General features: G+C 53.6%; 1 long non-coding RNA gene across 1 annotated transcript; it reads right to left on the reverse strand.

Moving 5' to 3' along the window:
• Positions 1-1,658: 1,658 nt before the first annotated feature.
• Positions 1,659-8,117, reverse strand: LOC108284936. The gene is made up of 3 exons (XR_001817390.2): positions 7,896-8,117; positions 6,914-7,029; positions 1,659-2,163 (listed from the first exon to the last, which is right to left on the reverse strand). It is a non-coding gene; the product is annotated as an uncharacterized LOC108284936 (long non-coding RNA).
• Positions 8,118-10,584: the final 2,467 nt, after the last annotated feature.

Below are 10,584 nucleotides of genomic sequence, written 5' to 3' on the forward strand. Positions count from 1 at the left end.
CAGTAGATGGATGGAGGCAGAGAAAGGGAGGGAGAAGATGGGTTTCCAAGGAGAGAGGAAATGAGAGTGAGGGTGGGGAGGGGAGGCAGTAGGAAGGGTCAGGTAGAGGTTGCAGAGGGTGAGATGGGGACGCTGGGTTGAGGGCTCTGCTGGCCTTCCAGGGCCTGGGACTCAGGGGAGAGGGGAGGCCCATACGTGTGTGTTACATGTGGGTGAGCAGAAACATGGCAATCCCAAGCTCTTCAAAATGCCGGAGTTGCCTGGTGCTGAACCAGACAGCCACACACCCTCCCTCTGCATGGACCACTTGCAGCAGTTATGGTGGGGTGTGGGGGAGAGAACAAGAGAAAGATGGAAGTTAGAGAAAGACTGAGAAAGAAAAAGAACGGCAGAGCCCCAGCAGAGATCAGAGGGAGAGGAAGCGATACTGAAAAAGGAAGTAGAGAAATTGGCGGAGGACAGTCGGAGAAAGACAGAGAAAGAAATACGAGGCAAGAAATAATATGGAGGCAAAAAGTGTGTGGGGGTGTGTATAAAGGACAGGGAGCAGTGCCTGTAACTGCAGGAAGGTGAGGGGGCATGGAGAGAGGGGGCTCCTGAGAGGCAGGCGGACTAAGGGGAGACGGGGAGAGAAAGCAGGCAGGGCACCTATCTACCCAGAGCTGCTGGGCTGGAATCCACCCAGCATCATGTTTACCTGATCAAACAACCCTGCAGTGAGCTGGGGAGGCAGTCGGTCAATGAGTTTTTCTTTTTCTTTCTTTCTTTTTTTTTTTTTTTTAGGATGTCCTTGTTATTTTCTTTAAGTACAAAGAACGTATTCGATGCAGGCCGTCTTCGTTAACATAGCAGGGTTCAGCCGCTGCTGCAGTTGCCTGGGTCATTCCTGCAATTTCTCTTTGGGGATCACCTTTAGAGCTTGCAGTACAGCTCTGAGCAACTGCACCCGAGGCAAATTTGTATCCTTTAGGGGTAGATCTAATTTCTGAAAACAGCTAAGTGTTAGGAATCAAGGCTGGAGAATCAGGTGATTCCCCAGCTGGGGAGCAGTATTTCCAGTTAAAAGGAAGGTGGAAATGGGAAGACACAGAGGAGGTGTGCCCTCCCCCAAAGTGCCTCTGAAAGGCCACCCTGAAGGGGAACCTTGTAGGATATGACAGAAGAAGATCTTCTAGTGGCAGCTTGAGGGCCAATTTCATTTTTGCGACTGTCAAAACTGGGCAGTCGTGTTCCCAGGAGCGTTTGCAGCCTCACACTGGAGGGATGAGGCCTGGCATCCGATGGAAATATTTGGTCACAGTGGTCCTGCCCTTGGGGATCTTACAGTCCTCCTCCCTGCCAACATTATGTTTACAGGTGCAAAGTTACCTCTCTGACATTCACCACAGCAGAGATCAACAAGTGCAAATGACTAGGGCAAATTCAGAATCCAAGCCAGTTAGTTCATCAGGGAAGGCTGCTGGGAGGAGGGGCGTGGAAAGAGAAACCCAACAGGGCATGGACTAGATTAGGAGAAGAGCAGGAGTGTCTCTGGCTAATGGTGCTGAGGCAGGTAAGCAAACCATAAGTAAGGCTGGGGACAGCTTTGCTGGCCTGGAGTGAGGAGCTGGATTCAGGAACCAGCCCAGAGGGGAATGGAAGGGGGCAGGTTTTGATGGCAGGCTGCGAGATCTGAATTGCTATGAGAGAAACTGGGGCCCACTGAGGATGCACTGACGTGTCAGGTAGACTGTGAGTGTGCGTGCGCACACTTGTCTGGGTAGGTGTGTACTCAAGTGTGCATGTGTTTTCTGTGTTCGTGTGTAGGGCATGTACATCCAGGTGGCTTTTTGCCATGTGGCTTTGCGCCCCAGGCCCTTGTCTTCCCATCTGTGTGTGATTGGCATGTGACTCTGCCTGAGTGCGTTTGTTCATTTGTGTGTTTCCATGTGGTCATGTGCGATGGTAGCTCAGTTGCTTTTTGTGTATTTTATTTGGCTTCGTGCGGCGAAGGGCAGCGTGTGTGTTTTGCGTGTGTGTGTGTGCGCTTGTGTCTGCAGGAAGAGTGGGGCCGGTAGGGAGCTCTGGCTACCCAAGCATTGCCGTCTGTCTCTCTCCCTCCACTGGCTCCATCTGCCCTCGCTGAGGTCGTGACTAGGAGGAAAACAGCAAAACGGCAAACAGCTATGGTGGGAGAAACAAGAACATTGTACGCCCCGCGCAGACTCCCCCTGCGGGGGACAGACGGACGGACGGGGACACACACACACACACACCCCCGCCGGGGCACACAGGCTGCTCCGCGGACACGCTTCACGGAGCAGGTGCGCCCACTCGCAATACCCTCCTGGCCCACAGGCCTCCGCACCACAGGACACACATACACTCGCTGCTGACCTCCCTCCCGCCGCCCCTCCTCTGAGCCCTGCTGCGCGGCCTTCCGCATCTCCCAGCGCCTGCAGGAGTTGGGGGCGCTGGGGCTGGGGGCGCTCATTCGGACCTCGGAGCCAATCGCCAGATACCTAATGGCTTCTTTGGCCATGGAAGGGGGTGTGCGTGGGTGTCCTCTCCTTCACTCCTTCCCCAGCCCGGTCGCCTCCCACCCCCCTTCCGGCCCGCGGCAGTTTCCGAAATCGCCCGGCGGCCGAGAATTCATTAGCGGGGGGCGGATGTAAACGCAGCGCGGTGGAACGTTTTAATTAGGCCTGAACAATAAACAAGCTAAACGAGGCGCGCAGGGCTCCCTGGCGGGCCCTCAGCCTCCTCCGCGCGGCGCGGACTCATTACGGCTGCAGCCAATTTCATGCCAGCGCCGAGCACGGGCTGGGGCCGGGAGTGGGGTTGGGGTGGGGGTGCGCTCCGGGCCTGCAGGGTGCGGAGCCGGCGCGTCCAGGGGCGAGGGCAGCGGGCCGGTGCCCGCCCGCCCGGGGCCGCGGCGCCCGCATTTCTGCACCATCCATCTGCCTTTTTCAGTGTCCTTGAGATGAAGCTCCCTCCCCACACCAGAGCGGCCGGCTGGAGCGTCTAGCTTGCTTTTTAGGGTCTCTCTCCCGCCTCTTTTCCTCCCCCGCTCCCTCTCCTTGCGGCTGACTCCAGCTCCCCCTCGGTGCCTGTAACCCTCTTTTCCACTTTTTGCCGCAGTCTCCGTCTCTCTTCCACAGGGTCTCTCCCTCCGCCGCTTCCCACGGTTGTCATACTTTCTCCTGGACTTTCTCCGCCCGGTGCCGCCTGCCTCGGATGCCGAGCGTGGTAGACTCTGCAGCCAGGCTCCTCTCTGCCCGCTGCCGCCGCTGCCTTCCAGGCCCCTATCCGTCCTGTGTTTCTTCCTGCCTGGGTTCTTCCTTTGGGCCTTCTACCTTTGGGTTTCAGGTGCGACCCTGAGCATTGCTCTGGCACCCTACTAATTGGGGTTCTTCTGGACCGACCCAGCCGGCAAAGTCGAGCTTGTCTTGTTTCCTTCTCTCCCTTTTTGCGAAGCTGTAGACACTGCTTGCTGCCCCCTCCCCACACCCAACACCACCCGCCACCTGTCTCTGCCAGGAGTTCCCTGGTTGTACCTGGTTGTAGGTGGCTCTGGGGCTGTGGCTGAGTTTGAATCCCATTCCTGGGCCTCAGCATGTAGCCTCTTAACCTGAGCTTGCTCAGCTGTAAAATGTGGGAAATCATTTTAGGGGCTTCATGTTGTGAGAATTAGCACTGTGATAATGTAACATGCTTGGTTCATGGGACATAATCAGTCAATATTAGCTCTTCCCTTCTGCCTTGCCGCAATCTGCTCCTCTCACTACCCTGGAGTTTTCTTTAAATGTTTTGAGGAGAGAAGAACCACAGTTACAGATTTCATAGGCCCCAAACAACTGAATGTCAGAAATTCCAAAGGGTTCAACCTAGTACATGCCGTAGGCTCTGATTGCAGGAAGTACTGCTGAGTGGGTACAAGGGGGAGGACCGGGATTGGACTGAACCACAGAACAAAGGAAGCCATGTGGATTGGCACACTGGACTCAGCAAATTCAAACCTACAGGGTCTCCCACCTGCATGAGTCCTGCCTCGGCAGCATGGCTGCTCTCTCAGGGCTGCAGCGTCACAGGGCTGTGTCCTCTTGGCAGCTGCAGTGGATTTGGGAGTCCAGCTGCCCCAGGACTCCTGCATCAAGGCAGGAACCAGACTCCTAGAACCTCATACTGTCATACTCCTCTCTCCTCTATACATCACACACACACACACACACACACACACACACACACACACACACACGTCCTGTGAGATTTCTAAAGGAAAGGTGAAAAGTGTGGGCCTGGAATTCTATCCCTGCTTGAGTTTATTTCCCTAGTTCCCCCCTGACTCGTAAGGAGCAGAATTGGTGAGTTGCACACTCTCCCCTGTGTGTGCTGCCCATGGTGCTGGGTACCGAGGGAGGATCCAGAGGGAGGGCACAGGTTCTGCCCTGCGGGAGCTCCTAGGCTAATGATAAGATGAGGGTGGTCCTCAAGATCAACCAAGAGGCATGGAGCTCTGAGCACGCACTCAACAAAGGCTTATGAGTTGAGTTGGTCAGGAGCAACTGGACCAAGCCCTGTGGCTCTGGCACTGGGGAAACTGGGAATGACCAAATAAGAAAGGATGGAGGGAGATCTGAAGGAATTCTAGGAGGGTTCCTAGAGGATAGGGAGAATAGTATTCATTTGGTTAGCAGGGAGCAGCAAAACAGAAAGAAGAAGACTAGCAAGTTAGAGCTCAGTGAAGTACACTATCTTAGGGTAAGGGGTGGCCAATGTGAACCTCAGAGGCAGATGGGGAAGGAATGCATAGGTGCGTGTGTGTGTGTGTGTGTGTGTGTGTGTGTGTGTGTGTTGGGGAATGTGTATTGAGGAGGCAGAGGGGTGGAGGAAGCAGGGCTTTGGGGGACAGGTTTGCTGGGCTGCAGCAGAGAGCCTGGGCTGAGGTGTCCTTAAGACACCTGTGATAGGGTGGCAGTGGTGATAGAGGTATCGGACAGCAACGTAAAATATCGCACTGTTGTAGCTCTATGGTGACCCTGGGCTGGGTAGGCAAGATGCTAGGAAGCCAGACTGACTTCCTGGGCTCTGATATGTCCTCGCGGGTGTGAGGATGAATGAGTCTGGATTTCATGGGCTAGTGAACCACGGCTAGGTGGAGACAGCTGCTCAGGCTATGAAATGTGGGGAAGAGGCCTCCGGAGGTTCCCAGATAGAGAGAGAGGAGCTGTAGGTGGGGGGGGGGATGGGTAATGGGAGGATGGAAAGCTTGAGGCCTCTTTCCTGGCTGCCTCCTTTATTCACTCCTTTCATGGATTGAATTATTCATTTTAAAGCTAAAAAATCTTCAATAAATTATCTAGTCTAGACTCTTGCCTTCAAAGGGTTCAATAGTACTTCCCCATTTCACAGATGAGGCCTACACGAGATAACCAGCTTGATCGAGATCTCCTGAGCAGAACAGGCCCAAAAGGGCACGAGGAAGCAGGTCTTTTGCTTTGGGTAGGGGAGATAGGGATTAATGTCTCCCTAGGCAATCGGGCCCTGAAACTGGCTGCTTCCCAGGGCAGAACCTACAGGAGTTGGCATCAGAATGCAGCAACTTGATTCCTGGCTACTTACCAGCTCTGTGACCTGAGGCAAGTTACTTAACCTCTCTGTGTCTTAATTTTATTATCTATAAAATGACAACACTAATACTTGCTCCTGTGGCTTGTTATTGAGAATAAAATGAGATTTATGCAAAAAGAAATGTGTACAGTTGAGTCTAAGTTTATTAGGCTTTAAAAATCCTCCTCCTCTTTGTTATCTTCCCAGCTTATTCTCTTCACACCTGCTAAGGACTTCGGCCTTCCTCCTCCCAACCCCTCTGCACTCTCTCCAAGCTGGCGGCATTTGCTTCCCTCTGATCTTGCTTCATACTTTCACTCTCCTTTGCCTATGTTTCAGCATTAAAAGGGTCTGCTTACACTCTCCTGTCTTTATGCCACATTTTTTTTCTCCGCTTCGGTTTCTTGTCTTCTGTGTCTTCCTTATCACATCCCAGAGAGCAGGACCCTGTCCTCTCCTGCCTTTGCACTTCTTCCCTCTCTCCAGGACTGGGTTCATAGACTGGGTCCAAAGAATGGACTCTGAGGTGCAGAAAGGTTAAGGTAAAACAGCAGAGGGAGGACTTAGGGGAGAAGCCACCAGGCCGTGTGCAGGGCTCTTACCCACAGGCTGTGCGATCCCTGAGCAGGGCCTTTGCCAAGCTCTGGGGAGGGAAACAATCATCTTCCTCCTGGAGAGAAGGGTGGGATGGGAGTTATTTTCTTAATGTTTAGAGAGACTGTTTTCCCCATGATGTGGGACACATCACCTGGAAGCCAATCCCCCAGAAAAAGAATAGCAGTCTAGGGAGGGCCTTCCTTTTCTTGTTTGGGGTGTGTGTGTGTGTATGTGTGTTAGGAAATGTGTTATTGAAGATTCTATATCATTTCATTTGCTCTAGAATTTACCCACCCTAACTCGAAGGAAATCCTTTCTAAAGTCTATTCTACATTTCTTTTGCTGACAGTAAGCCCACCTCTTTAGTGGAGGTATTATCTAAAGTCCAGGATCTGGTTCAGTGTCTTTTGTAAAAGATGCATGTCTGTCGGGGAGGGGAAGGCAAAGGGTGGAACTTGAAGAAATGGAATGACCCAGCTCCTGGCTTTAATTACACGTAAGCCCTGAACATTCTGAACTTTATTAACCTCCTAAGTGTCCACAGGGGTGGGATGGACCTGGTGGGTTTTGCTCCCTGGTCCTCTCTGCAGGGCGTCTCTGGAGGCTCCCCACCGCAGGCTACCCTCCGAAGGCTCCCTGCCCATCCCCACATTTGGCTGCACACCATTTCTCCTGGCTACAGGTGGCGCTATAAATCACCTCTCTCAGAAATGAGGCTACCACCTACCTATCCAGTCCACGTCTCACGGGCCGTCTTCATCTTGCCCAGGATCCTCTGGTTCTTCCTTCTCTCCAAACCCCATATGCTTTCCCCAGCATCACTTTTTTGGATAACCTGATTAGCTGTTTTGGAGAAAGAGGCTCTCTTTGCAGGGACCCGTCCCCCCCTCTCCTGAGTGTCTTACTAATTACAAACAGAGAAAGCCTGGTCTGTGAAGTTAGCCTGCCCCCAGCTCCCTGGCTTGGTGGAGGGAGCCAGGAGCTAGGGGATTTAAAGTGCAATTTCCTGTACCCTTTTCATTTCCTGCTAGGGGTTGTGGAGAGCAATAAGCAAGGTGGGTGGCAAGGGCCAGAAGGGGGATGGGCTGGGGAGCCTTCCCTCCATACACTCTTCTATCATCCCCTTTTCTGGCTGTTGTGGTGAGTTCTTTGGGGATGGAACACCTGATAAATGAGAACCTGGCACTCCTTACAATCTCCCTCTTACCTCCCCAAAGTAAGGGAACGGAGTAGAGAGGTGTGGGAAATGATTCAGGTCCAATTATTGTAATAATAGATGATGCCACAGGAAGGAACCTTGGAAATCAGTTGGATCCCTTGAGGTTTTATTTTATTTTAAATGGAGATAAGGGTCTTGCTATGTTGCCCAGGCTGGGTCTTGAACTCCTGGGCTCAAGCGATCCTCCTGCCTCTGCCTCCCAAAGTGCTGGGCTCACAGACATGAGCCACCACACCTGGCCTGCTTCAGGTTTCAGATGAGGAAATGGAGGCCTTGGAGAGGGCAGGTTACCTGGCCAAAGTTATGTATGTAAGTGTGGCTGGGATTTAGCTAACTCTCATGGCTCACTGTTTAGTGCTCCTTCCTCAGAGTGGGCTGTGGGTCAGTGAGTGAGTGAGTGTGGTGTGTGTGTGTGTGTGTGTGTGTGTATTGGGGAGGGGGGATTCGATGGGAGGAAGTGAGGTAGGGAGCAGGAGATCTGGGGAGGTACCTGGATATCGGGGGACTCCAGGTCCTGAAATATTCACTTTTTGGTAGGTCCTGTGGAAGAGCGCAGGCAAGTCCTGACTTAGGGAAGCTTTTGTGAACTGGCTCAGGAAACACATGTGTGGAAAGAAAAGGAGGGGAGAGGGAGGCGTTGTGGCCCTTGGAAACTATTAGCCCCACATCTCTTCTTCCCCTCTCCACAGTCAGAGGTGGATGATGTGGGGGAGGGGGCATGGCAGAGGACAAAGGAGCCAATTATTGAGTGAGTGGATTAATTGATTAATTGTCCAGAAGCTTCCAGTGCTCCCCCAACAATGACACCCCCTCCTCCGACCCCAGTCAGGCATGGCCTCGGTTGGCCTGGATTATTAATTAGGGCTTGAAGTCATTTAACGATGATTTCATTATCGACGTGCTGTCTGTCTCGGGCTCAGCCCGGTTGCCAGGGCGACTCTGATCGATTGCCTTCCGGTCTTCGCGGCTCGGCCGGCTCCTGCCTTTCTGGAGCCTGGCTGTGGGCGAGCACTCCCTAGCGGCCCCCTCTGGTATTGCAGAGCTTCTCGGTTGCCGGCTTGAGAGACTCAGGCGAGGAGCGGATCAACAGCTGCCTTGGGGGTCTTTCAGCTACTGACCAACCTAGTTGTTGCCTGGGAGCTGGGGGTTGGGTCCTCCTTTTCTCCTGGGTTGTGAAGTCCTTCTGATCCTGTCCCCTGGCCTTCTACCCACACTCGTTTAGGATGGGTGTAGGAAGAGGCAGGCATCTCAGTTGTCTCCCCGCAGCCTTTGAGTTTACATCTGGGAGGCCCGAATAAGCTGTTACATAGTCCCTCCTGCTGCTAAGCAGGCTCCTTAGGCTCTGTCTGTCCTGGGACACCTGGCCTCTTGGACCTTGCATGAGGCCGGCAGGGAAGGAGTGGGGATAATCTCCCTTTAGATGACCTGAGTTAATGTTCTTAGGGTCTTCCCCGGCCCTCAGAAGAGCTGGGGAGGTGGTCTTTGCAGAGCTCAGCTACTTCCTCAGCCTCAGGAAAGCCTTGGGAAGAAAGGCAGGTCCAGGTTGCCATGTTGAGTCTTAGGTCTTCAGAAACTTGTCTGGTTACTCCATCTCTGGTCCCTGAAAACCTAGCTTCATGCACGTACACTGGTCTCAGGATCTCTGTGCCTCGGTTTCTCCTTTCTTGGGTTTTATGTATATATTTGTGAGGTCTGCTAGTAGAGAGTTGCTAGAAGGCATCGGCCATGGCTTCTCAGGTGTCTAAATTGTTGACCCCAAAGTAATGGGCAGTCACTGGTGTCTTATCTCCCTTATCCTTTGCGTGCTGCTGATTTCCTTCTCAAATGCAGACCTCTCCTCAGTACGTACCTCTCTTTACTCCCCTCCTCGTGACCTCTGACCAAAGACCGTCCCCAGCACTGTCCCCAGAACTTGCCTCCCTTGCCTGCCAGCCTCTGTTCCTCTTCCTCCCCTGGGCCACTTCCCCGTGTACTGGTTGTGCCAGGCTGCATTAGCTCTGAAAAATTTAGAGCTGGGCTTTGGGCCTCTCTGGACTGCAGCATTTTGGGGACAGGAAGGCAGGTTGGGTTGTTGTGTCCCTGTAGGGGTCTCCGCGAGCCCCCCAGGTTGGCGCTGGGAGAGGGCCCGGGGGCTATGGCAGCAGCCTCGCCCTATCAGCTTTCTGGGCACATCCGCCACCGAGCAGCACCTGAGAGGGGAAGCGGCTCAGCAGCGAGCTGAGTGAGATTGAAGAGGATCATAAAGAAAATATATATCCCCCTCCCTGGCCTCACTCCCTCCGCCTGCTCTACACTCGCCTCCTTCTCTCTCTTTGTCTCGCTCCCTCCCCTCTCTTCACTGCAACCCTGTTTTCTTTGTTCCTTCTTTGCCTCTGTCACCCTCAGCTCTGTCGGGCCTGTCTGTCCGTCTGTCTGTTGGCCGTTCTGTCTATTGCCTTGACTCCACATATTTTTTGGTCTGAGTTTTTCTAGGACTGTGTCTGCCATCAGCCCTTCTCTCTCCCTCCCCGCTTCCCTTCCTCAGCCTCGGAGGGTGTCTCATACCATCACGTCTTTATGAGTTCCACTGTGTGTGCCTTTTAGTCTCTCCGTCCACCTCCCCTCCCATCTGTCTCGTTTGGCTGCCTCCCCATCGCTGTTCCCATCTCCTGCCCTCCCTTCCATCTCTCTCCTTTTTGCTTCTCTTCTCCCTGTCTCCTTCAGCGTCTTCTCCTCTCTCTGGCTCACACCCCTACACCCCTACCTGCTTCTCATCTTCCCCCTCCCACCCCTCAAGGTTCAGATACTTCATGTGAAATCACCTGGATGGGGTCCAACTGTCAGGGCCCCCCATTCCGTACCCCCTTCTCCCTGGGAGATTTACAGCCCCAACTCGGCATCCTCTGCATTCCCCCCAGCCCTGGGCCAGTTCTTTTCATTACCTGATGATTATCTGGGGGCCCTGGCATTTCCCCCAGCCTCCCACCCTCTACCCAGCAGGCAGTGAACAGCAGAGGGAGAAAAGAGAAGGGATTGCTCTTGGGACCAGATGCAAGGACATGGAGACCCTCCCCCTGTGCCGCCCTTCTTTCCCTCAAGCAGATGCACATCTGGGAAAATCCCAGCTTGAGGCAGGGGAGACAGCATAGGGCTGTTGGAACAGACATAAATCAAACACCCAGATGCCCCCCGCCCCCCCA

The sequence above is a fragment of the Cebus imitator genome, unplaced genomic scaffold (assembly GCF_001604975.1).
Source record: "Cebus imitator isolate Cc_AM_T3 unplaced genomic scaffold, Cebus_imitator-1.0 Scaffold285, whole genome shotgun sequence".
NCBI classification, from domain to species: Eukaryota; Metazoa; Chordata; class Mammalia; order Primates; family Cebidae; genus Cebus; species Cebus imitator.